Below are 26656 nucleotides of genomic sequence, written 5' to 3'. Positions count from 1 at the left end.
GGCACCTGCCCGAACGCGGTCGGCGTCCACTCTGGCCTGCGGTCCCGTGTGACTGCTCCGGCTCCAGCTTCCACACGGCCGTCTGGGGCGCAAGCTCTTTCCGTCTCGTGGCTCTGACCTCCTGTAGGACCCCAGCCGGCCCTTCATTCAACCACCCAGCGGAAAAGATGGTGAAGCCAGAGCTGCTGGGCACCAATGACGCTCAGACGCCCTTGGTGACAGCTAGAAACGTGAACTCGTCTGGGTCGGAGCAGGACAGCACGGCCCCCGGACACAGCCACCTCTGAGGACCCCAGACACACGGAAGAGAGACAGCACAGAGGGCGAAGTCACATCTGCGATCACTCGCTGGCGACCAGATACCCGCCTCTCGTTCGAGCCGCCCCAGACCCCAGCTACACGCATTCAGCTCAACCGCAGGCAGCCCCCGACCGGGTGCAGACGCACCTCCGGGTCTGGAGACCTGGGAACGCAGAGGCAGCACCTCCCGCTGCTCCAGCAGGCCGCATGGCCGGCACTTTCGTGGCCCCCGGGTCCCCTCCCTGGAGAGAACCCGCACCCTTCCGTGGCACGGCTGAGGTCCTGGGGCAGCGGCCGCTGGTGCCACCCACTTCCTGCTCGTGCAGACTTGGGGGCTTGACGCCCCAAGACCTTATAACCTGGCGTTCGCTCCTTTCCCAAAACAATGCCTCGGAGGGTCAGGACGTGCCCGGCCTATTTGTGTCAGTCCCTTCGTGTCCCCGTCAGCAGAGGCAAGAGCCCTCCGCCACACAGGTCCTCACTCCTGCCGTGGCCCCTGTTTGCAGGGAGGGCTGTGCCTGCTCCTTCCCCAGACTCCTCTCATCCTATGGCTTTGCCCTCCTCTAGGGCCCTGCGCTCGGCCGCGGGAGCGTGACGACCACAGCCGTTACCTGTCTCAGGCCACAACTGACGCACACACCTTCCACTCCCGTCCCAGTGGCCAGAAGTAGTCTCTGGGCCCACCTCGATGCAGGGGGGTGGTGACGCGGGCCCCCATGCACACAGCCCTCCCTGCAACCGTGGACAGAAAAACCCAGTCCCCAAAACCATCTCTTCCGAGACCTTCTCATTTTCGTCAAAAGTAGTATGAAAAAATTCACAGGGGTCGCTACATTTTGTTCTCACATCGTTCTGTGCAGAAGAATCACTGTTGGAAGCAGAATAAAAACAGGCTCCTCGGTCCCACGGCCGGAGGTGTGGGTTCAGCGAGTCTGGGCACGGGGCTCTGAGAGTCTGGATTTTTAGCGAGTGCCCCAGGAGATTCTGCGGAGGGCACTTGGAAACATAGCAGGAGGGAGTCTAAAGTGATTCATAAAAAGGATCGATACATAGCATTGATCGGCAGAGGGAGGATTTGCTTCCAGTGGGCCCAGCGTGGTGTCGAGTCTCTGCACCCCATGCTGGGAGACCTTGGGAGAGGAGATCATCGCAGCCGCCAGGTTGGCACGCCTGGAGACCCCAGGGTCTCCTCTCACTGGTAAAATCAGAACCACACACGATAAACTGAGGAATCACATGCCCCTGCCCAAACTTGGCTCGACATTTTGTAAGTAATAAAAATACCTCCACGAGAACAGCTCCTGCTCGGGAACAACGGAACGTTTTGCCGACACGTTTCAAAGCACACCCCAACTTCTCACAGGCGTCTAACAAGCACCTAGCAAATGTCCAACCTTGTGCTAACCGCAGGCGCTAGGGAGAGGAAAACGCAACCCGCCAGCCAAGACGGCGTGTGGAAACACGTGCGGCGAATGGCCCGTGCCACCGAGAAGCGTGAATAACGGGTTCGGGGCAGCCAACAAGGAAAAGGCTGGGAAGCGGCTGCGGAACCACCGTGATGTCCGTTCAGCCTCACTGTGCACATCGGAAGGGCACGCTCGCTGCTTTGTGACAGTCGCAACTTGAGAGAGAATGAAGGCATCAGACAAAACCTGAGCAGCTCTAGAGTGTCACCTGGTAGCCAGGACTGGCCATGGAGAGACGTGCAGCTTTCCCTGCTCGTTATGTCCAGACCTCGTGGCGCAATGATGGCAACAAGGTGCCCAAAACTAAACACGAGCTGGGGCCAGCGCTCCGCCCGAAGCTTGCCTTCCTGGGACGAGTTACAACTTTGGACGGCTCCTCGTGTGTACTGTTGCTCCAGCACGCTCGTGCATGAAACCGAGATGCTCACCACACCTTCCTGATGTGAAGACGGTGCGGCGGGAGCCCTGGTTCCTTGAGGTGATGGCTGGACGCAGAGATTCTCTCCACCCCACTCTCTTCCTGACCCCAAACCCACGGTCTAGCCACGGAGCTGTCCGTGGTCCTCGGCGTTCTCTGGACACATCCTCTGAAGTACCGACTTAACATTTCAGCTAAACTTTTCTTTGCGTAAGAGGTAATCACCTGTCCCCCTGGCACAGGAGTGCTGAATGACATTAGCAGGGGCTTCCACACAGGTGGCATTGCAGCAGAGATAACTGCCAGTGTGCCTGAGGGACCGGTCCTCTGGAAAGTTTATTTGCTATTCATCATCCAAGCGGAAGAAAAATAGGACAGGAAGTTTTAATTATCCTGACGGCCAGGTTTTCAAAGGCACGGAGACATTTGAGCCTGGCTGACAAGAGTATCACATGAGCTGAAGTCACCAAGGAGAACAGGTGTGTGTGCGAGGTAGAATTCTCTCATTTTTCAAAAAGATGGACCTTGATTTTTTTCTCCATGGTCTCAGTCAAAACACACTATTTCAGCCTGTTTACAATATACTCAGGATGTAAGTGAGTGGAGACCGGTTCTTTATAGGGCATTTCAGTATATTCAAAAAAATGAACTCCTTCCAACATCTGCCGTCCGCTGGGCTCCCCAGGAAAAAGCCTGAGGTGGGAGTCGGTGGACCAGGCAGGGCTCCCGGGGACAGCACCCGCGAGGGTGAGGGAGGCAGGGACAGCAGGGCGCGTTCAGCTCGGATGCCGGCGCGGCATCGCAACCTGTACGGGCTCAGGATCGCTCTTGAGGATGGTCAAGGCGAGTCGGCCGGACGCTTGCCACCCATCTGAGTCAGCCTCGCGGTCCAGTCTGCACGGGGCTGCCCCCGGAGGAGGGGCGGCACAGGAGGGTCCTCACTGCAAGCCCCTAGCAGCCAACACCCCAGCAGCGGGGTCTGGCCCGCAGACCGCTCATCCGGTACAACCGCTACCTCTGGCGAAGCTGTTTGGTCACCGTGAAGGTGACCTTTTCGATACAGTCACCGGGCCCCCCACAGCGGCTCTGGGGTCTGGCCACCGAAGACTCCCCTCCGGGCTCCTGGATCTGGATGTCAGCCCTACCGGCTTCACAACAGAGAATCCTGATTGGTTGGATTTCTTTGCAATGGTTTTCAGTCAAATTAATGGGGAATGAAAGTACAAAATTTTATCTTCTTCTTTTAATGTGATATTTTATGTACAGAATTATGTTATAATAAAAAATTCTCTGTGCTCTATAAAACAACTGATTTAAAGCTTAGGAAGAACTATCTTGGTTTCTTGGCTAACACCAGCTGCTAAAGGGCAGTAAAACGTTTATATGCACAAGAACACACATCCGAATCACCCAATCTTGCAAAAATATTCTTTAATATCCATGTGTCATTTCTTTAGAAAGACTGAAGAGTGGAGACATGTAGTGCCTGTAAAGATGTTTTTTTTCCCCAAAAGTTTTTACTTGTCTCCATCATTTCTCAATGAACCACCCCCAGGGATAATTTTAGATTCCTCTGCATTTTTCTCCACTGTCTCTACTTAAATCTATGAATTTATAAACATACTTTCTGTGATTATTTAAGAGAATTCGGGTTAATGCCTGCTTTTAAATCACAAGATGGTGTTATACGTGGACAGCAATCTTAAAATCCATTTAAGTGGATGGTAGCTAGTTGACCACATTATCGAGCAAGAAAGGTACAAAGTAGAAGGGCATGAGAAAAATGTCATGAATTCACACAGAAAATAAAATGACACCAGACATGTGAAAACTTACAGAATAAATCCCAGAAAAAAAATTAGGGGTGCCTGGGTGGCTCAGTCGGTTAAGTATTCGACTCTAGATTTCAGCTCAGCTCATGATCTCATGGTTTTGTGGGTTCGAGCCCCACAGCAGGCTCTGCGCTGGCAGCGCAGAGCCTGCTTCAGATTCTGTGTTTCTCCCTCTCTCTGCCCCTCCCCCAGCTCTGAAAATAGATAAACTTAAAAAAATGTAATCTCAGTATGCATTTCCAGCCAGTACAACCATGCAGCACTCTCTGGGACCCGTCTACAGGTCCTCAGCCCCCACGGTGGAGGCGCGTATGCTAAACGAGGGAGGGCAGGGTAGCACTTCCTCAGGGAACAGTTCCAAGCAACAGCGTGGAAGGAGGGAGGGAAGTAGGCCACGGCCATCACGACAGCACCGCAACAGCTGTGGCCCGAGACGGCCTCTCGAGACCCTGAAGGAGGTGCCCACAAGCTTGAGGACCAACTCGACATTGGTCCAATTTCAAGTACCACTCCCTCCCCAAGGCATTTCTTAATTACCAAGGGAAATACAGTGACCTCCCTGTGGAGAAGTCTGGCAGCCACCACCTTAACCAAGTGGCCAGGTTTACGGGACCTGCCGACACCGCGTCCCTCCGGATATGATGCCCTGGAAATCGTACAACGTCACCTGTCTGGTCCTCTGGCCAAAAATGCCAGGAGGGAACATTCCCCAAACCTAAGCTGAGGAACGTCCTGCAGGGTAACCCTCCAGTTCTCCTCACGTGCGTCAAGGCCGAGAAAGACAAAGGTGAGGGAAGCTCGTGGACTAGAGACCTGGGCTGGATCCTGACACAGGACACGGACGCACTGGGAAGACAGGTGAGAGAGACCCTGATGTGGTCTGCAGGTTAGCGGGCAGCATGGCGCCAGGGCTAATGTCCAAGTTTGGTGGCTGTACCCGGTGACACACGGTGTTCACACCAGGAGCAAGGGGGTGGGCTTTCCGCAACGCTGTACGACCTGTGCAACTTTTCTGTGAGTCTAAAATTATTTCAGAATTGTTCTAAAAACAGCCAGGGGCCCTGGTTTCCTACTAGCCTCTTCAACGCCCTGGATGAGCGTGGGCTAACCTGAGCGTGAAGGGAAGCAGACTGGGGAGCAGAGTCCCAAAGCCAGGACAAGGTTCCCGCCTGAGGTCCAGCTGGAGATTCGGACCTCTGGTCTTTGCCCCAACAGCAGAGTCTTCTGAAACCTCCATCAAAAACCGCAGGCCGCCTTGGCCCCAGCCTGGCCACCGGACACGCCCACGTGGCCATCCACGTGTCCTGGCTCAGCTCTGGTTTCGCTGTGTGAGACCAGGACTCCGTTACATGAGTTTCGGCAAATGTGAAACCCGAAACCCCGTCAGCTAGAAAGGGGAGAGGAGTTAAGTACAGACACAGAAGCTCCGTCGCCCATATTCAGAACCGCCAGGGAGTCAAAAGCCTCCTTGTTATACCGTTAAGAGAGTCAAAAACCGTCCCTTCCAAAACTGGCCGGAGGGGAAGCGTCTGGGGCTGATTTGGGGGAGAATCCTAATTACGTAAAGAGGTGGGTGGGAAGGCCGGTGGTGTGAAGGTGGTGGCACAGCCCCCAGAGCCTTTGCAAGCACGTTTCAGACAGGCCCCGAGCCACAACAGGAGCCGTGAGTGAGGGAGAGCCAGCCTGGGGCACCCGGGGTCTCCCCGCTGGGCGCCTGCTGGGCCCCGCTCCCGAGTGCCGTCAGCCTGTGGGGTCCGCGTGCCCTGCTTCCCATGTGGTGGCAGAATGTCTGTCACATGCCTCCCCTGCCCAGCGGATCGCGTTTCCAACGCTGGGCACGACCACCCTCAGATCAACACCCAGAAGGACGGCGACAGAGTCACAGCCCTGGAGCCTCCACCCGCCGAGGCTGCGTCGGAAGGGGCGCTGAGGGCCGTGAGCCCCGAGGAAAACGTTACAGGTGCGGCTCCGTCGGGCACCAGTCAGAAGGAGAGCAAACGCTTCCTGTATGAGTTAAAGGGAGGAGAAACGGGATTTTCAAAGTAAAATGGCTCGGTGACCACGCACTAAGGAAAACCAGTTCCACGGGCCTGTTCCACCCGGTTTATCGAAGATTGCGAGGAGCTGCTGTCTGTCTTTAGGCAGCTGACTTCCTGAGGTGGCGAAGGGAGAACCCTGAAATATTTACGGGAATAAACCATGACACTTAATTAATGGTGACTATTCAGTGACGTGCATTTTCGTGCTGCTGCGGGAGAGAAAGCTTCTCTCACTGTTTTATAGGTGGCAATTCCCAGCCGGGCCCCGTTAGGCCCTGGCCTCTCCTGTGAAGGCTGCTTGTCACTTATTATGTGATGGATGTGCGACCAGAAACTAAACGGAAAGGTAAAAAAGAAAAAAAAGTTAAAAAACGTTTCCATTTTACTCTGGGATCGTGTTGCAGTGTGATAGCTACGTGAGCACGATGCTAACTTTGTTGACAGATTTCAGAAAGTATTTTTCTTCCTCCCGAAACATTTCCATAATCTCACGTAAGCGAAGCATGGAAACCGTGGCTACTGTAGTTCTCTAATTCCATCGTGAGTCGTTATAGGCTGTGTTTTGCCGTGACCTTTGATATGGTTTTGGTACTGGCCATACCCTGGGCCCTGTCCAGCCCAGAGCGGGCGCCTCGTCACGGGGGAGAGAGCCCGGCCGCCCCCGGTGCCGCAGGAGATGTGCAAGGGACACTCTGTTCTCGATGCCTGTGCACATCCCTAATTAGCGTTAATGAGAGTTACACACGCGTATCCAAAAACAGGCCCCATAATGTTTAAGTTAATGTGGGGTAAATTATAGTACAGGAAATATCAGTGCTTCTTAAAGTGAGTTCAGCAGGCGGAGACGTTCTGTTAGCCCAAGTGTCACAAATGCACCAATGCCCGCAGGCCTTTGGAGAGCCAATGAGACCCACGTGACTGCAGCAAGGTGCATTTAGTGGGCATCTACTAGTGGGAGGGGAGCTGGGGGGCCCACGTTGGCATCACTGCCGCCCGCTGGCAGACTGCAGAAGCGAGCTCACCGGGTCCCCAGGGGGGCCTCGTTCCTGGCCCCTCAATTCGCAGGGCCGGCCCCCCCCCCGCCCCGGGAGCCTGACCTGCTTTGACCCCGCACAGCTTCCCTGCTGGGGGTCAGTCAGGGCTCGGAGATGTCAGGGTCACTGCTAACGGTTGAAAATGCATCCCGTCCGCCCTAGGATGAGGACGCCCCAGCCCCACGTCATCACTTCCCAGCGAACCCAGAGCCCTGCCACGCTGCGGTCCTTGCCGAGAGCCCTGGCACCCTCCTTCTCGGGCCTGCCGCCCCTCATCAGCCCTCCACTCGCTGCTCCTGGTTTGCACGTCCCAACTTCTGCTTGCGTTCACCCCCTGCCCTTAGCCACCAACGTGGCCTCGTTCTAGCTGCCACTGACACCTTCCCCCAGAACACAGCAGAGGCCTCCCCACGGAACCCCGTAGCTCAAACCGCAGCCGCCGGGACGGCCAAAGTCGTCATGACGGTCCCCACCCTCGCCCAACCTCTGCCTCTGAGAGAGGATTCCGACACTCGTCCGTGGAGCCTCAGGCAGTCGGATCAGCAGCTTACCCCTGACGTGAGAGGCACCCAGACTCACAGACGCTTGGAAATAGAAGAGGAAACCTGAAATCAGACTTGCTCGTTAGCACAGCATGACCTGGCCTGTCCCGACTAAATGCAGCCCTTCGTCTCACTTGCCCTGCATCTCCCCTCTTTCCTCTAGCCCACGTCCTCCGCCTCTGAGGGCGGACGCTTCCCCAGATCAACTTTTCAGGGACTTAATAACCAAAATCTTTGAGGCGGGCTCCAACATCTCATTTATGGGTGTCAGGTTTGCGACACAAACACAGGCACGATCTTCTAACTGATGACTTTTTAATTTAATTTAATTTAATTAACTTATTTTATCTTATTTTATTTCATTTGCTTTTTTGGTGCTGATTTCCCTAAAGCAGCTTGGGTTGTAACATTCAAACCAACCTGAAAATATATCCTTGAATGTGAAGGTATTTTCTCAGTACGATTCCTACAGGGTCTCAGTCAACAGGTGCATACATAATATTCCTGAAACCTCACAGACCTCAGGCCGCTGACCTCCTGCTGGCGCCCGACCCCGTGTGGTGTGACGCCCAACCCCGTGGCCCAGGACTGACCTCACTCCTCGGGGAAGGAGGCTCGGACACCCCGCTTCCGTTGTCAAATGCCGTCAGCAGCTCTCATCAGGGGACCTCCGAGGGGGACGCTGGTGGCCACGGAGGGGAAGTGGCGGGTGCGGGGTGCCCCCCATCTTAGGGTCGGAGGCGACGACAGGACCCACACGGCCCTGGGGAGGCATCGCTGAGCCGCTGGCTCGGGCCCTCGCCTCTACGGACTGGTGGCCTCCGAGCCCCCCTCCCCTCGCCTTGCCGAGGCCCCCGCTCCGGGGCCACGTCCTGAACTCCGGCGGCAACGCCCAGACCCCACTCTGAAGCAGCCCCGTGACCTTGTCCCCGCCCAGTGCTCACCCAGGATAGGCCCAAGGCTGCTCCCCCACCTCCTCGTTGGGCGAACCCGAGGCCACGTCACCGGCCCCTGCTGAGCCTTGGCCTGTGGGCACCAGCGGACCGAGCCCGGTGGCTCAAGGCCCCAGGGAGACGGCGGCTCGATGCTCCGCCCGCAGAACCGTCAGCGCACTGTCGCAGGGTCGCTCAGGGCAGCAGGGTGTGACCCGTCCCCCCCGGGCTGATGGTCGTCCCACGGGCACCAGGCACAGCACGACGCACCCTCTCTGCTGGTGGCGTGCCTCGAACAGCAGCGCACCGAGACCGCGAGTTCCCGCGGGAGTCCAGCCCTGACCAGCCGCTCAGGGCCGAACTGCAGAGCAGCCCTCCAGGCCCCGGTCCAGTGTCCCGCAAAAATGCAAGACGCTCAGAGAAGTGGGAAAGGCGTGCCCACGCTCCAGAGAGAACGGCTCGTTCCATCCTCTCCTGACACCGGCCTGGAAGGAAATCGCCATAAGGAGAGGCCTGGACGCCGACCTCACCGTTCGGGCCGCAGACCCGGAGACCGGTTTGCTCAGAGCCACACACACAGGCTGACAAGAGAAGCTGGTGTCCTGTGCCCCGGGGCGTGCGACAGTCCCCCCCCCCCCCAACACACATGGCTCTGAATCTCCAGAATGCCCGCCCTGGGGCGTGCGCCCGGGGACATCACCTACACGGTCGGGTCAGGACCAGGCAGAAGGGAACCTGAAGGTGTTTTCCTGAATGGGGGCAGGGGCCTTCGCAGCTCCGTCCCGCCGACTGGGGTCACTGGAGATTCGCTGCCCCAGGCAGATGGCGTGACATTTGGGGTGATTCCCGGGGAGTGTCTGGGACCCTGTCCAACGGCCGGGGGAAGGAGGGTTTGTCCTGGGGGCGGGGACTCCCAGGAACCAGTGTGCCCAGCTCCTACCGTGTCTGCAGATTCTCCTCTCTCACGAAGCTGAGAGTGAGCTTGGACTTTTACTGTCTCTCCTGTGGGTCGGGAGGCCCCCCGCCGAGCTGCTTCTAACCTCGGGGACCTCCGGTTCCCCAGTTCACGACCACGGTGGGGGTGTTACCTGCTCCCCTCCACAACAGGACCCTGGCGCCCACTCATAGTCCGTTGGCCAGAGATGGTCATGTACTCACAGCTTCACGTCAAGGGGGGTACAAAATGAGGGGGACACGGGGTGAACGGGACGCCGATCTCTTCCAGGAGCGCCCGCGTGTCACATCCAGGATAACGTTCCTCATTATTACAACGTGACCCAGCTCCCTTTCCGTCCTGCTCCAGTTTGCTGAGACGACCCCCCTGCGGGACCACCCGGGACCGTCGGTAAGGGGGCCACACTCTGCGCACAATCACAGCGGCCCGGACACCGAGCCCACACATCTCACCTTCACTTCAGCGACCCCAGACTCGGCCCGAAGAGCTGCGAACGGGGGCCTGGAACGGGGCCAGCGTCTGGGTGTGGGGTGGACAGGAGCCCCGGCACGTGTGATGACCTCTCCCGCACGGCTCTGGAACTCGCTGGCCCCAGAAAGTGTGTCCTGGGACCTCGTGGATCCACGCGACGGGCTCTCGCTGAGCCCCTCTGCTCTGCCGGACCCCGTTCCAGGCGCCGGGCAGCCACAGACATCAGTGCAAGGTCGTCCGGGCAAGGACAGTGAGGGACACAGAACAAGAACACGGAGCTGGCGGGTGGGAGCCAGGCCAAGTGCAGGCGTGCGTGGGCGAGTTTGCAGGAAGGCTGGGGGCGAGGAGGGGCCGCTGGCCTCACCCAGGCCCGGCTCTCCTGTCACGGTCACCGAGAGCCACCGGGGACCCCGTAGGAAGAAGAAGGAGGAACCACCCTGTCCTCGAGGCCCAAGGCAGTCCTGATCAGCACCTGCCTCCTCTTCGCCCCGGAGGCCCCACGGGTGCGGGCCTGTCACACACCAGCTCCTGCACCAGCAAGTCCCCGCTCGCCCACACCTGCTGCCCACACCCGCACCCCCGAGGGCACGAAACAGACACGCAGGTCAAATCCACTCCACGCCTGGGGGGAGGAAGGAACCAGGATACGAGGGATCAACTTTGTCCGTTTTCCTGTGCTTCTAGGAACGACCCAGGCAAGGAAGTACAGTGTTTGTTTGCAAAAGTTTATTTAGAGAGAGACAGAGCTGGAGCATGAGTGGGGGAGGGGCAGAGAGAGGGGAGGAGAGAGAGAATCCCAAGCAGGCTCCGTGCTGTCGGCGAGGAACTTGACGTGGGGCTCAATCCCACGACGCTTGGCTCACAACCTGAGCCGAGATCAGGAGTCAGACGTTCAAGCGACCGAGTCACCCAGGCGCCCCACCCCATTTCCTCTTTAGTTCCGCCTTGGTAGGAATTTGTGGGGAAACCGGGAGTGCCACCTGCAACGTGGTCACAGTGCGTGAGGCTCTCTCTGCCCAGCGCCCTGGGGAGAGCACACCCGGCAGCCCCGCCGTCGCCTTGCGCCCACTTCCGGGAGGAACCGGGCACCGGGCGAAGCAGCAGCGACAGCTGAGGGTGACATCGTGTGTCCCCCAGGCCGGTGGCGGGAGGAGGGAAGGAGGTCACCCTGATCAGGGTTATTGCACACGAGCAGACAGAACACAAACATTGCAAAGACAAGAAGCTCACTCCACCAGGACGACTGGCTGAGGCTCTTGTTTTTAATGCTATTGATCAAATCCCCAAAGGTCATGAATCACAGGAGGAATTATTCTTAAGATATTTGCTGAGCCTGACCTCGTGTAATGATTTTCCTACCACTGACTAGTTGGTTCAGTGGGACTTTTGTTCCTCGGCTGCTGTTAAAAAGGCCCCCCCTCTCCCTTGTGGGGAACCCCACTTCCCGAGGCCGACGGCAGGGGATAGACTGGATACTCAGCTCGAGGGCTGTGGACGCGTGGACCCCGGGGACCCGGGAGGCCGCTCCCGGGGGGGCGGGGGGGTGTCAGATCTCCACGTGGGGACCACCTGCACAAGGGAAACAGGCATTAGAGCACTTCAGGGCCCCTTCGGCCGCTGTTTCGCACCAAACACAAGTACAGAAGGCTTCCTGTGTCCCCCCAAAGGCCCATGTTTAAAGCAAGTCCATTTTAACAGCCCCTCGCACGGAATAAGCCTGGTTTGAGGCAGGTCACCAAGTGCAGAACAGACAGCAGCCAAGAGGGACGCTGAGTCTCTCCTGGGCGTCCCCTTGCTTCGTTTACAACTGACACACAGAGCTGACGAGGAAGCACATAGTGCAGCACCACTTTGCGTGCGCCTGGGCCACCCTCCCTGGGCACAGACACCCCGTCCTAGCCTGCCCGCGGGCGGATCGGGGACTTTGTTACCTTCCTTGTAAGAGGCTTATTGTGTTTCTTTCTGTGATCACTTGAAGTTTGGTAAGTGATACAGTGTAATTTATTATTTATACAGTGTCCTTCATACAGAGTATCACAAAATGTTTTGCAGCAAGAGTGAGACAGAGAAGCGGAAAACTCTGCCAAGTTGGCGAGACCTCTCCCCCGACGGGGGCACGGAGGCCACGGGCCTCTCTGTCCCCACAGCCCTCTCCATCTGGGCCCACTGTCCCGAAACCGGCCCCACAGACACACCTGTCAGAGCCTCCCAGGACCCAGCGCTCACGCGTACCCTCTGGTCCTTGCCAAGCGCGCTCTCCCTACGAGGTATCCCCTTAAAACAAACAGAGAAATGGAGCTTCTCTCTGCAAGAGCGCGTGCGACTCTGTGGGCTCTGTGATTCCGTTGTTGTTTATTCTCAGAGGCAGATCAGATTAATTTTACTGCAGTTGAAAATCATGCAAATATAGTTGAGAAAGAGGCATTTAATTCTTTATTGCTCTCGAACACAGCACAACAGCACCTCCAGCAGCAGCACCGGGCAGCGTTTTAGTGCTATTCTGCTATACAGTACATCACGATGTTAATTTTCCACATTACTTTATTCCTTCTCCAGACCATATTTTACAACAGAGAAAACGAACTGCTTGTAATTACACTGCATGCCAGGACAAATTAAGTAAACACGCATTTTTAATGCTTCGGGCTGTTAGGGTACAAAACAAAGGACTTCAGTTAAGGTCAATATCGGAGTTATGGGATTGCCCAGGGAGACAAAGACAACCCGTGATTGAACGCGGGCCGAACGGAGGCCCCGCCACTCAATGCCGCAGAAGCTGGTTCCGGAAAACGGTGTCCTGCCATCGAGGCCAGGACATTCTCCTGTGTGATACTCATTTTCCTGGAGATTAATGCTAATGGCAATGATCGGAAAAATCATAACAAACTCACAGAAAACTCCATCGTATCGTTAGCAGGGACACAAGGCCAGCGAAAGAAAGTCCGCGGTCCTCCACACCTGCCTCCTAGACTCACATCTGAACCATGACGTGAGACCGATAGAACCTGCAGACACTCACAGTTCTGTTCTCCTTTCTTATCCTCTCACTGCAAAATATTAGTTTACGATCACCCCACCCCCGCTTCTGTTTTCAGTGTCTTCAGCCTCACCGCGGGCGGCACCCCGGGGGCCCGTGTGGCCCGGGCTCCCGTCTTCACCCGCCTGCACCGAGAGACGCGTGTCATTTCCTCCGATAAAACAGGAACGTTTGGCCCCCCGGCCAGGAACTCCTTCAATACAGTCCGTCCTCCCAGCCATGGATTCCATATTGGCACATCCCCCACTCGCTAAAGTTTGTCACCTCAAAACCGACTCTCGCGGTGCCTCACGGTCACCCACAGACGTGTGCAGGGCAGTGAGAGGTCGAGTTGCCCGACGTGCGTGCCCCCAGCGGAGGTAGAGCAAGCTGGCGGCCCCAGCTGTGACACCGCGAGCACGGGCCCTCGCGGCCTGCTTAGCGCCACGGTCCGCACATTTGGGTGGTTTTTGTGGGCGATCTCGGGGTTTAAAACGGCCCCAGGTCAAGTGCCGGAGAGCGGTCTAAGTGCTGTGGGCGCAGGAGGGCGTGATGTGCTCGTGGGAAAAACACGCGTGTCACACGAGCTTCCTTCAGGCGTGAGCTCCGGCCACCAGCTCGTTAGTGAGCCTGCAATATGTAGTAAATAAGGTGTCTTTTTTTTCAAGTTGATTTATTTTGGGAGAGAGAGAGAGAGAGAGAGAGAGAGAATCCCAAGCAGGCCCCAGGCTGCCAGCACAGAGCCCTGTGTGGGGCTCAAACCCACCATCACAACCTGAGCCGAAGTTAAGAGCTGGACGATTAACGGACTGGGCCACCCAGGCGCCCCCAACGAGGCGTCTGTAAAGACATACAACACGAGGTCATGCGTTGGGTTTTCGACAAGTAACTTGTGACCAGAGGCCATCAGGGACCGATCCCCGTATCTTCACTGCTCACTGATTCGGCGTTCACCGTGACTTTACGGAACCTCCCCAACTAGTGGTGGTGTCTACTTCACATAGATGTGCAGAAGCACACACGTGTGTGTGTAAACACACCTATAACTGGGGACCGGACGCGAATGGGTTCTCCTTCGGAGGAAGCTCACGCCGTCAACAGCGTTGGGCCGCGACCCGCCTGCCAGGCCTCCCCTCCCCCCGGGCCCCGGCTGCCCTCACAGTCACCATCACACAGACCGTGCCCGGGGTTCACACCCCATCCTCACACCCCAAGGAGCATTGGAACGCCCAAGGCCACTGCTGCTCAGCTAACTTTCTAACCCAGGATTTTTAGGTCTGTGATCCCCTACCTGGCATTGAAATTTGTTTTTGCACACCAATGCCCCGCTCCACGGTCCCGTCCCCAGCAGTCACACACACAGATGGATGGCCTCTCCTTTATTTCACTGCCTGCTTGATTCTTTGGTTTCCCACAGCAAAAATTAAGGTGTCTTATCTTCAGTAATGAGGACAAATCTGGGCTTAACAGTGATGAGACGGGGCTAACGCCACAGTTGTCTTAACCATTAACAAAAAAGATTCTGCCTGTGCAAGGACCTCGATTTTAGCCCCATCGTTCCCTGGGGGCCATCTGATAGTTTGGGGGCGGTGAAGGCTCCCTTGGCCATTTCTCAAACCTGTGGAGCCCCGTGGAAAGGCTGGGCGAGCAGAGCGTCTGGAAGGTTCCCCCAGAAGGCCCAGCACCACGCCAGGATCTGAAGTGGTTTCTCTTACTTAGCTCCAGGTTTCTTCGGCCGCCCCCAGTATTTCCAGCATCAGAATGTGGGCGTGAGCAAATGGACATTATGGAGACAGACTCCCTCCAAAGGGCCCCAGCAGCTCAGTGACCATCCCAGCAGTCACCATCATGTCGCGGAAGCCTTTCAGACGGGAGGCAGACGCATGGCGAGTCTCAGAGACGGGATCACATCCTGCTTCTGGGCATCCTGAATCCGACCCAAACTGCCGGGACCTGGAACATCACAAAAGCCCCCAGGACACGCTGTCCGTCCGCAGGAACCACGTCGTCATTTGTTAAGACATCCGAATACTCGCCAGCTTGTCAGCGAGACCCGGTTACTGAAGTCCTTGCTTGTGAGATGACTTTATTCGTGAGTAACCACACAAAGCCAGACGATATGCAGCTAAATCAACCCAACCCAGCAGCATGCACCACACACACGTGCATGCACACTCATGCACACACCGCTCACAAATTTGCACACATGTGTACACGCACAAGCACACATGCACACACTCACAAACATGCAGTACTGTGTGCACGCATGCACACCACACACGTGGACAGTCATGGTCGTGCCCGTGCACATTGGCACACACATGCAGTCACTCGTGTGTACTCACACACGTGCCCACACGTGCACTCACACTCACACACATGCGCTCGCACACGCATACACTCACACACACGCACGTGCTCACACTCGCACACTCGCATACACATGACATGCACGCATGCACTCACTCGTGTGCACTCACACACGCACCCACACGTGCACTCACACTCACACACACATTCACTCGCATGCACTCACACTCACACATGCATGCACTCACACTCACATGCACTCACACACACAGGCACTCACACTCGCACGCACATGCACTTGCACACATGCATTCACACTTGCACACGCATGCAGGTTCATGCACATTTATCTGCCAGAGGTGACTCAGGTGTTTTCAAACATTGTCCGGAGAGATAGCACTTGTTTAAGAAATATTTTGTGCACAACCTCGATTTTTCAAAGTGAAGGAGAAACTCCAGACAGCACTCCCTCCAAGTCACTCCTGTTAGTGGTGTTACTGGTGTGCAGAACCACCTCCCCCGCGAGCCCCACATCTAAGTCCAGGTCTCCTCACGGGCCCCACGGGGCAGGAACTCGGAGCAGCTTCAGAAGGGAAACACCCCTGCCTGGCGGGGTCCAGGCCCACGCAGGGATCTGTCAGCGGTGCCGCCCCAGCGGGCAGCCCGCGGAGTCGTGGAGCACATCCGAGTCTCAGATGAACGTGAGCAGCCCCACAGCCGTCCCCGGAGAGCTTAGGGCCACCCAGCTTCACGTGCTCACAAAGTTGTCACCCACACACGCACAAAACCTCTCTACCATGAGAAGTTCGTCCACAGGAGAATTTGATAAAGATTTGCGTTCAAGGAATCGCACCAAACACACCCGATCTGATCACAGAGCTGCCGCTGAAAGGGGGCCACCTGCCCAGCCGTCTCACCTTACAGACGGAGAGAGTAAGGCCCGAGACCGTGCGATCAAATACACCCCAGCCCCGTATCTTCTTCCTTTCTGGAGGTCTCTGCTGGGAAACATGTAAATTTAGCAAGGAGATAAAATCGGGGTTTCCTGGGCCCGGAGCAACGTCGTTCGTGCCATCAGGGCAAAGTTCTGCACCAAAGTCAGGGCAGCTTCTCCAGTCAAACCGCAGTGTCCAAAAACACGAGGGTTCATAAATGCTAGCAACTTGGGTCCCTGTCTGCTACCCCAATTAAATCAACAGAACTCTAATTAGTTGTCACAGGGGAAACCGCAAAGAGCAAAAGCCGCCAAAAACGCAGACTCACATCGTGTGTTGGGGACCTGGGAAGAAGAACAGGCAAATTTCAGGGTAGGAAAGTTTCACGGGTACTCACAAAGCCAAGGAGCTGACCTTCCTCCGGCTGGAACATTCTAGAACTCACCCTCTTCTTCCAGACCCGACTCTGCCTGTTTGCACCACACGATTCCCACCCCCACCGTGCTCCCGCAGCTCTGACCTGGGTAGACCTCCCGGGCACCCGCGTCCTTCTGCAAGTGGCCCGACAGGTCCTACGCGAGACCCAGTGCAGCACATCCCCCTCCCCCCCAAGGAGGGCGGGCACTCGGGTATTGGACGCACCCCTGCTGGACTGTGCCTCTGCCCATGCCGCTTGTGCGTGCAGGGCACCCCAGGGGACAGGAGTCTGGGGACCGGCTGTGGGACAGGCTCCTGGCCATCACAAGCCCCACAGCCTCTCCTTGGGAAACGTCAGCCCCCCACTTGCTAACCTGCAGACCAGAGAAGGTTCACGAAGAACGCCTTCCTCGTCTCTGTGCTGCCGTCTCGCTCACGTCCACGTGCCGGCTGCGCTCCTCCCATGGGCCGTGAACCCGGGCTTCACGGGCGGAGGGCGCCTGGGAAGGTGCCCCTGGGGAGTCTACACTCAGTCTCAGGCCCCGGGGGTTGTGCGGACGATGTCCAGGTGGAGGCAAGGGGGCCCAGGCAGGGGCGCGTGAGGAGGGCCCTCAGGATGCCCCCCCCCCCCAGCCCACAGTGGCTCCAGACGGCCCGTCCTGCCGGTGACACCCCTGGGAAGGTGCAGTTCACAATTGCCCACAGGGGTGATTGTCCCCAGGTGATGTGTTGTGTGACCGAACGGCTCCCCTGAGCCCTTGGGAGACACACGCGTGTCCCCGGTTTACTTGACTGGGAAGGGCATGAGGGTCCGGGACTCGCCCTGAATGCGACACAAGGGCAGAGGCCTTGGGTCCACACGGGACCGTGCGGCTTACCAGGCACTTCCACGGAAAGGCGCCTGCGCCAGCCGCGGCCTCGAACCGCCTGCTGAGCCACCTGACCTCCCCGCCCCTGGGAAGCAGCAGGGCGCAAGTTCCTGCCTCCCCGCTGCTCAGAGACGGAGGAAGGCCGGCTGTCAGGTGCTGGCTGCTGACCACGGGCCATGTCGTCACCGTGACGCTCACAGCAGTGTGGGCAGTAGGCGTCCCCGGGACATTTTTACACGGTCAAAACCGCGTTCTTTGGGGGCAAGACTGCAAATGATCTGAGCAAGTGTGCAAGACAGGAAGAGTGTGTCTGTCGCCCTGCCACCCGCCTGTGTCTCGAGGGGCATCTTTCTCACTTTACGAACCCCCGGCTGACTGCCCTCTGCTCATCCAGGGCGGCGGCCTTACAGCTCCCGGGGCCCCAGAGGGTGAGCCTCCACCCCCAGTGCTGGCGGAGAAACACCAACTCTAAGGCCATAATCTGGAAGCCACAGTCTCATTCACCTGCTGTTGGCAAGCTAGCAAGCTTTCAAAGTCAAAGACATGGCTCATACTTTAGCAGCCAAGTAAACCTGCAGCGGGTAATTGCTGCACCGCTACTGACCAGATCTGGGGAGACGTGGCTTTCCCGTCAATCGGCACAGCCTACCGCTGAGTTTTGTCAAATAGTACGTCCAGAACATATATGACAGCAAAAGACCTTAACGAGTTGTTCATTAAGCCTGTCCTTGAGTTAAAGGCAGTAGATCTAAACATCCAGAACTATTTGGTCCTCAGAGGACATTGATGGCCTGAAACGAAACGTTTACGCTCTAGCGCTGGACAGCACGGCTGGCGTTCAGGATGGAACCGCTCCGAGATTCGCGGGGCCTCCGCAGGCTTGGGCAGCAGGGCCCGGGCTCCCTGAGCCCCGTCTCTACCCGCCCCCACCTTGGCCAGTCCCAGGGCCCGACAACTGCCCCCTTACACCTCTCTCTCTACACCCCACTCTCGCGGGTTCACAGGGGCCGCCACCCCGGCTGGCCACTGCCCAGGGCCTCGAAGACTGAGAATTCCATTTTTAAAAATCTAGTTAACATATCAAAGAGCAGTAAACGTGCAAATTGCTGTCCTAAGGAGTCCTTTATGGCCGTCCCTTTTCAGACAGCCTCCCCACCCCCACGGACCAGAAGAACAAGGTGTTTACCTTCTTCAGATGTTACCTTCCGCAAAGACACTTCAAAGAGGCCTGTGGGCTCACCCGGCCCAGCAAACACTGAAAACCTTCTGCCCTGATGGATGGAGCCTCTCCCCACATTTAATAAATATAAGCGGCGGCCTGCTTCCCTTTCACAGCAGCTGTTTTCCTCATGGGCCTGCAGCTCACGGGTGGCCTGGCTGGCACGGCCCGGGAGCGAGGGAAGGCCGGGCGACAACCCGGGGCCCCGTGCCCCCCAGCCTCCCCCCCCAGAGCAGGGGCCCTTTGTTAATGTTTTCTGCCCGAGCATTCCACAATCTTGACTTAATCTTTCTATAGTAGACGATCCCCATAAAGATTACTCCTTCTCTTAATATCAAGTTGCCCAAATGGATTTGATGAGCATCCTTAATTAAGTATAGAATGTAAATACTTCCAAATGGGACCTCACCAAACCCATTAAGCTGCTGTGCAGACTCAGGCTGGAGCCCTGGGCAGCTCCCGGGGGCGCGTCCGTCCCCGGGCCGAGCGCTCCCTGCAGGGCGGACCCCAGCACTAACCACCGCTCCTGCCTGCCGCGGAGGGTTTGCAGAGGGACGTGGCCTCTGGGGGGCTTTGTCCGGGAGGTGGAGACCGTCTTGCCACCCATGCCCATAATCACAAAAGCACCAACGGCTCACAGGACGCCCAGAACACCTGACCTTGACTCACCTTCACAATCCCTGTGTTGCTTGTCCCCTTTCAAAGTAAAGAGTCTGAGGCTCAGAGAGGTGAGGAATTGTGCTCGGGATCAGCTAGCCGGCTACTATCTCCCCGAATTTCTGAACCTCAAAACGTGCCGTCTTTCCGCTTGATACGCGTGGCTTCCCGATGGCCCTTGACACCCTTGCCCCTTGCCGGGGGGGGGGGGGGGGGAAGGACCCCCAGAGTCACCACGGACGTGCCTTCCGGGGCAAGTACCCCAGCCAGGGGCACACTCGGGGCATTCAGTGTGCTGGGTGGGACGTCAGCCCTCACGCCGACCCTGTGCCGAGACTGTCCCCATTTTGCACGTGAGGAAGCAGCCACACGGGTTACACCATTTGCCCAGGGTCGTATGTCCAGAGGCAAAGCTGAGATTTGAACCCAAATTCAGCTCACTTGGCTGCTAAGCCGTGCTCCTAACTGAACAAACAACTGGCCTAAAAAGGTTTGTGTCTAAATCTCCCGTCCTTGCGACGCAGGTGCAGAGCTGACCCCCAGAGCGCCCAGGCCCGGCGGAGGTGAGAGGGGCTCCCAGCAAGAAGGCCAGCCCCTGGCTGCTATCGCCCAGGGGTGAATTCCACAAGCGTCGTTCATCTGTGCTCGAGAAACCAGCGCATGTGGTGGGGCCTCCGCTCAGACACCCACTCTGTCCCCGCTGTCCTGGTTCCCACCGTGGCCCCTGTCATTCACGCCCCATGCCCCCCACTTCAGACACTAACTCTGCGTGCAGACCACCCTGTCCCCACGCAGCTGCGTCCCAGGAGAGGGTCCTCGACTACCTGCCCCGGCCCACCGTGCTGGCCCACCACTTCCTGGCTTGACCTTCAGCTGCTCGGTCAGCACACTCCACCGTGCACCTGCTGTGCGCTGGGACCAGGGATGGCTTGTTCCGCGTGGAGGCCGTCCCGAGCACAAACAGCAGGTGTGCAGGCCCTCCCTGGCCCCGTCACCTTATCCGTGGTCTCCTGCTGGCGGTGTGGGAACCCAGGGCAGGGGCGGTTTCTCCGTGCCGAAATGTGCTGTGGTGTCGCTGAGACGATTAACCCCATTAATCATCAACATTATCATCATTATTATCCTTCAACAAATAGTAGTCGTGTCTCTTTAAGAGGAAGCTTTTAGGGCAAAGACTTTGGACAATGCTCCTTAAGTAGACATCAAGATCATAGAATAAGTCAAACCCCGAAGACAAACACACCGGCATCACCCGGTTGGAGAACGTGCCTGAGCTCGGCCGCGATTTGCGGACACGCTGGTGCGGACGGGAGGGCTTGTGCGTCTCTGCCCCGCCACGGATCCGCTCTGAAATCCTGAAGTCTGAGCACAAAGCCCAAAAATGAGCCCTAACAGAGTGTGGCCGGAGTCTAGTGATGGGACTCTCCAAGGCGCACAGACGGTCCCTGGCCGGGCCCTGCCTGTGTCCTTCCCGGTCGGCCGCGTGACGCTTCCTCAGATGTATTTGATCAAAGCGCAAGCGGCAGTAAAATAGCTGAGTGGCAAAGTACTTGTCAAAAAGATCAGCTTGTAATTGAAATCTAAATTTAATTAAAGGGAGAAAAATACTTGCCACGTGCTTAATGAAATGAAGGGGGTCCGCGCATCGGGCCCAGAAGAGCGTGCCGCCCGCGCCTTCCAGAAAACGCAGCGCTCACGCCCCCGCCGCTGGTCCCGCCTTTGCAGATGAAGGACAGGAGGGCCGCGTGGACCCGCGACGGCCAGAACCTCCAGCGGTGTGTGCCAAGAGTCAGGCGGGAAGGGACCAAAGCGACTTACCGCCCGGCGTGTGCAGAACGTGCGGACGCAGCACCGGGCTGTGGGAGGGCTGCCCCCGCCACCGTGCGGACCCCACGGCGTTGACGGACTCTTTCCCGGGAAGCCGCCCGGAGGGCCGCGCTGCAGCCAGGAAGGGGCCACACCGAACGAACGCCTTCCATCCACAGAAACCTGCGCGGTGGTTCCAGTTGGTATTTGTGTTTCCTCCAGGCGTTTGCTGTGCTGCCCCGCTGGCCGCGAATGGGGGACAGGGAGAGCTGGGAGGACACAGTGGGCAAGGGCGACCTGGAAAAGGCAGGTGAATGTCATCCGCTACAGCAACTCATAAACACCCCTGGAGCCCTCGAGAAGCGCGGGGGCCAGGATGACCCCTCTGTCCTCTTGCCTAGAGCCAGAAGCCCCCCGTCCACACGGCCCCCGGCCCCACACGAAAGGGACGAGGATGCCTGCCATGCACGAACGAGGTTCCCTCCCCAGGGACGGAGGGGCCAGCTGGTGGGGCTGGGAGGGGACCCTGGGAGGCCCAGCGCTGTGCAGCCGGTCTGCCCCACACCCCCACTCCCAGGGAAGGGACGAAAGTGCAGGACCCCGGGATACGCCCATCAGCGTCGGCTTGCCTCTTCCGTCATCCCCACAGAACCACGGTCCTGGGGGCTCCGGGTCCAGTCCAGGGGAAGCAGGAGCTAGTGAGCAGGAGCCTGGCCGGTGCCCCTGCGGTGGGCCCAGCCAGCGTCGGCGTCCCCCTCGGCCGGGCAGGCGTCCACTCCCGGGTCTGGGGTGGTGGCCGGGCATGTCCCGCAGGAGTGTCTCTGCAGGAGACACCCAGTCCCCGCCCGGATGCCCGGCCCGTGCACACGGCCGTCGGAAGTGCCATGGGGCTCCACAAAGCGAGGAAGATGCTTGAGAACCAGCAGGACACGGCGGGTGGGGGCGGGGGGGGCGCATCTGTGCCGGTTCCAGGGCCCCGTCAGCGCCAGAGGAGCCTCAGCCTCGCTTGGGGCTCACACAGGGTGTGGCGTGTGCACGGCCCCGCGGAGGGGAGCCCTGAGCCCCAGGTGCCTGCCCGGCCCGCTCGGCCACGGCGCGTCCTCGTGCCCCTGACTCTTTCCGGCAGCGTCCGAGCCGCTCCCGACTCGCACACAGACCACGCTCACCGTCCCCTCCCTCCCCGCAGCCCCCACTGCCCCGTCGTCCCGAGGATGTGCTTCCCGCCTCCCCCGGCCCCCGCTCTGCTCTCGTGCACCAGAACAGCACGAATGAGGGGCCTGTAATCTTAGGCCTTCGCTTTGGGGACTTTTCAGCAGGAACGTCCTACCCACCGGCGACCTGAGCGCGCAGGATGGTCGGTCGAAGGGGCGGGAGTGTGCGAGGCCAGGGCGCCCTGCGCACACGTCCGTCCGAGTCACAGGAACCCGCACGAGCCCGGGCCGTCTGCAAGCAGCTGGCACGGGAGCCCAGGGGAGCCCGGGAGGGAGCTGAGGAGCGGAGCCTCGTCGGCCCGTCCACGGAACACGGCTTCGTGCAGCGGCGGGAGGGCCGCGTCCGAGGCAGCAGGCAGCGAGCCCAGAGCAGGCCGCAAACCGCAAAGCTACCCTCGGAACACAGGAAGCCCCTTCAGCGGAGGGAAGGTGCGTCTGGGGCGCCCGCTGCCGGGGCGGGGGGAGGGGAGGCCGTGAGGCCTGCAGGGCGCAGACGCTGGCAGGAGCCTGTCTGTGGGCCACACGGCCCCCAGGCTGTGCCCCCCAACCAGCCACGTGCAACCGGTGCGGGGCCGCGGGCGGCTCCGCGGCCACAGCGGCCAAACCCACGCGGTCAGTGTGGCGAACGGAGAGGTCTTTCCGATGCGCCAAGAAGACCAGTCCCTCGAGGAAGCTGACACTTGAAATCCCCGTGCAACGGCCCTTCCGGCGCTTTCCTCCCCTGCTGCCCCCGCTCCCAGGCCTGGTCCTGACGAATCCGTCTCAAGTTCAGGGAGGTAACTTTGATTCTTGATACGGGTCAAGAGCAGGAGGCAGGGAAGCAGATTTCGGAGGCCCCCGGCCACCGGGGCCTGCTCTGTCCGCGGCGGGTGCTGGGCCCCCGCCCTTCTGTGCTCGAGGGCGCAGCCGCCTTCCCGTGAAGACAGCCTTTCCGTCCAGGCTCCCCCCGGAGGGCGACCCACACGTGCGTAGAACGGACGTCTTCTTCAGTCAAAATGAATCCTATTCTATTTCCAGAAGGCTGCTTCTCGTTAAGGAAACCATTGTAATTAAGAATTTTAAAATGCAAGAAATGTAAAACTCAGAAGTCCAATTGGGGCTGCAAGGTAATTATTAGCTTTCTGATTATAACTGTGTCTTACCTTTAATCCTGTCCACTTGGTCATGAGTGTTATTACCACCATCGCTGGAGTCTGATGTTAAACACACGTTTCCATTGGCTAAAACGGCAATTGGCTAAGCTACCTCCTTTCCCTGTCCACTTGACCACAAATGAGCCCAGGAAGGAGCCCTACACACAGCAGAATATCAGCTGCAAAAAAAGGGTCCTAAAAATGTGGTCTTCGTGGGGCGAGGGCAGGAGCGGGGCCCCTGGCCCCGGGGATCCAGAGCGAGGGTGGGGAGGGGCAGCCCTCCACTACCTTAGGGAAAGTGGGCTCCTTCCAGACAGACCGTCATTGCTGACCTTGAGATCAGCTGGCCCCCCCTTGGCTCCGATGTCCGCTCTGCGCCCGAGCTGGTCGGACAGGGGTCCCGGGAGGCGAGTGTGAAAACCGCTCTCTGCACAAGTGCTGCCAGGTGTCCGGGCTCAGCCTGTCCTGCCGGAGCCGTGGCGGTGAGCTCAGCGGGGGGCACGGGCAAGGGCGCGGCAGATGATGACAGCCGATGTGCGGCGGAAGGCATTCACCCCACGCCACTCCCCTGCAATTACAACTTTGCAGCCGATGCCCCGCCCTGACGGGCTCCGTCCCGCCTGCCCCGTGGCACCGTGGCACTTGCTTCGTTCTCAAGAGCGTGTAGGGGACGGTGAGCGTGCGGACGTCGGGCGGCAGGGACGGATATCCCACAGGAAGCCGGCAGGGGCACGGGGCAGGCGGGGCCACACCTGCTGGAGCCAGGCTTCCAGGCGCCCACAGTGCGCGTGTGCAGGGGGAGGCGGCTGAGGAGAGCCCGGGAAGCACCTGCCGGGCCCACCGCGATGCCCACGGCGGCCACTGACCGCACCTCAACCAAGTCTGCACCGTGTGGCCTGAGAGCCGGGCGCCAAAACCCGGAAACAGAGCCACCCCCTCCCCCTCCCTCCTCCCCCTCGGGTCTCCCGAACACTCTCTCCCACAGGCTCCTGGGACACGAGGGCAACGGCCACGACATCTCGTCCTTCCTCTACCCACCACGCGACCCGCGGGCATCCTGCCGCACGGTGGACACGGAGGGACGCCGCGGCGTATGGAGAAGCTACAGGCGCACGGCTCGCGGCACAACCAGGACGTCCTGAACATCGTGGGCACCGGGCCACCCAGGACTGCTCTGCCCACGTACAGCCCGAGCCACGGAACGCTCCTGAGAAAATCCCCACAAAACGCGAGGCTCGGAGCCCCATATCTGAGAGACGAATCACCTAATCACGTTACAGGAAAGTCGGCACGTCCCATTTAGTAACCCATTTAAAATAATTTATTTAAGCTTCGAGAATCACACCTTACCGTAATTTAACGCGTAAGTGGCTGTGACGCGTGCTGCAATTCCGCGTGCGTATCCAGAGCGTGAGAAAGGGAGCGTGAGTTTTTGGGAAAACTTGTCTCGGCTCATGCTGTTCTGTGGGTTAGTTGGTCCATCCGTGACACGGTGTGGCGGCACAGCCCCCATGTCGTGTCACCGTGGCCCTGCCAGGGGGCAGCTGAGCTGTTCGGAGAAGGGCCCGGAGCACAAGCAGGGTCCTCAAAGCCTCCCGTGTGTCTGCACCTGAGCAGACGGCCATTAGTAGGAAATGCTTTCCTGTTTGCGGGAGCATCGTCGCCGCATAATCACCTGTGGCTCCTGAACGTGGGGACATGTTTACAATCGCCGAGCGGTTGGAACAGGAGACCAGCCACCAACGTGACACAGCTCCGTGGAGTATACAAATGCACACATAAGAAGGCTTGCGCGGGAGCACCGAACTCTGAGTGGCGTCACTTCCTTTTCGAGACCTGCTCACGCAGGCACCCAGCACCTCCCCCTCGCAAGCGCCCTCCGGTTTGAGAAAAACCCTTGGGATTTCTGCCTCACTGAGAAAGACTCATCAGGACTCTGTCGCTTAACAGATGGACACGAGCACCCTTCTTTTTGTCTCAAGAGTGAGCAGTGTCCACCTTCCGGCCGTGACTGTGACCCACGGCGCTCCGCCTGTCACCTGTCAGGGCCGGGGCATGCTGGGAAGGAAGAGACCCCAGAAAGGGGCAGCTGTGGGGTCTCGAGGTGGGGTTAGGGATGAACCGTCAGAGGGGGAGCGTCCCAGCTCCGCAAGGGGTTCTGGGGTCCCTGCCTGTGCCGGGCCACCGTGTGCGAGGGACGGTTGGCTCCGGGTCGCCAGCCACGTGTCCCCAGGCTTTGCTTCCCTGCTCGAGCACAAGAGGGTTCACAGCTGAACAGAAAGGGAACAGAGCTTCCTCTTCCTCCTTTGAGCACGGTGCGCTCAAAATCCCACCAGCCAGGTCGGCGGCACAGGGACAGAGGGGACTCCTGGAATCAGGGTTGGGTGGCCGGCCCGCATCCTCTGGCCGCGGTCTGCGCAAATCCCAGGCAGATTTAGAAAGCGATGCGTGAGGAGATAGCCTGGTTTGGTTCCTGTAAAGCAGTGAAGACTGTCCGATGACACCGTCACTCTTAGGGGAAACGAATGGTGATTGCTGTCTAGACATTTTATTACGACAGCCAGGCATCGGCCATTGGCCACCTCCTGCTTTCCACGCGAAGCACTCAGCCGGCCTGAATTGCTCATTTCAGAAGAGCACAGCCCAGGCTCAGAGCGGCAGGGAGCTGGGACCCCTGGGCCCCCTCCTCATACTCTGGCGGGGGGGCCCCCACGGTCTGCCTCAGGGCCCCGGGCACAAAACCCTCTTGTGTTGACCTGGTTGTTAGATGCGGACTAGCCCCTGGGACTGTGAGCAGAACCCACCAAGCATGTCACTTGTCTTCAGCTTTGACACTCGTGTCCTCTCATTATCGTCACCAGAGTTTTGTCCAGAGACCGCTTTCAACCGCTTTCCAAGCTGTGCCTCCTTCGGGGTTTGAGACGCGCTGTGGGGACCAGGGACTGAAGGGGCCCCCGCTTCCTGCTAATGCTGGGCCGGACGGAGCTGACGCCCTGGGAGGGCCTGAGCGCCTCGGGGCAAAGCCACCAAAGCCACCGCCAGCTGTCCCCTTGTGCCTCGCCACAGGCTCCTCCTATCCCCTTGAATTGCAGCG

General features: G+C 58.6%; 1 long non-coding RNA gene across 1 annotated transcript in view; it reads right to left on the bottom strand.

Moving 5' to 3' along the window:
* Positions 1-25310, bottom strand: part of LOC121032609 (uncharacterized) — a 31441-nt gene extending 6131 nt beyond the window's left edge. The window contains exon 1 of the long non-coding RNA XR_005791384.1: positions 24913-25310. This is a non-coding gene — a long non-coding RNA (uncharacterized LOC121032609). The remainder of the gene's footprint in view (positions 1-24912) is intronic.
* Positions 25311-26656: the final 1346 nt, after the last annotated feature.

Source organism: Herpailurus yagouaroundi, unplaced genomic scaffold (assembly GCF_014898765.1).
Source record: "Herpailurus yagouaroundi ecotype Mexico unplaced genomic scaffold, PumYag 142, whole genome shotgun sequence".
Taxonomy (NCBI): domain Eukaryota; kingdom Metazoa; phylum Chordata; class Mammalia; order Carnivora; family Felidae; genus Herpailurus; species Herpailurus yagouaroundi.
This window is presented reverse-complemented; position numbering and strand designations above follow the sequence as displayed.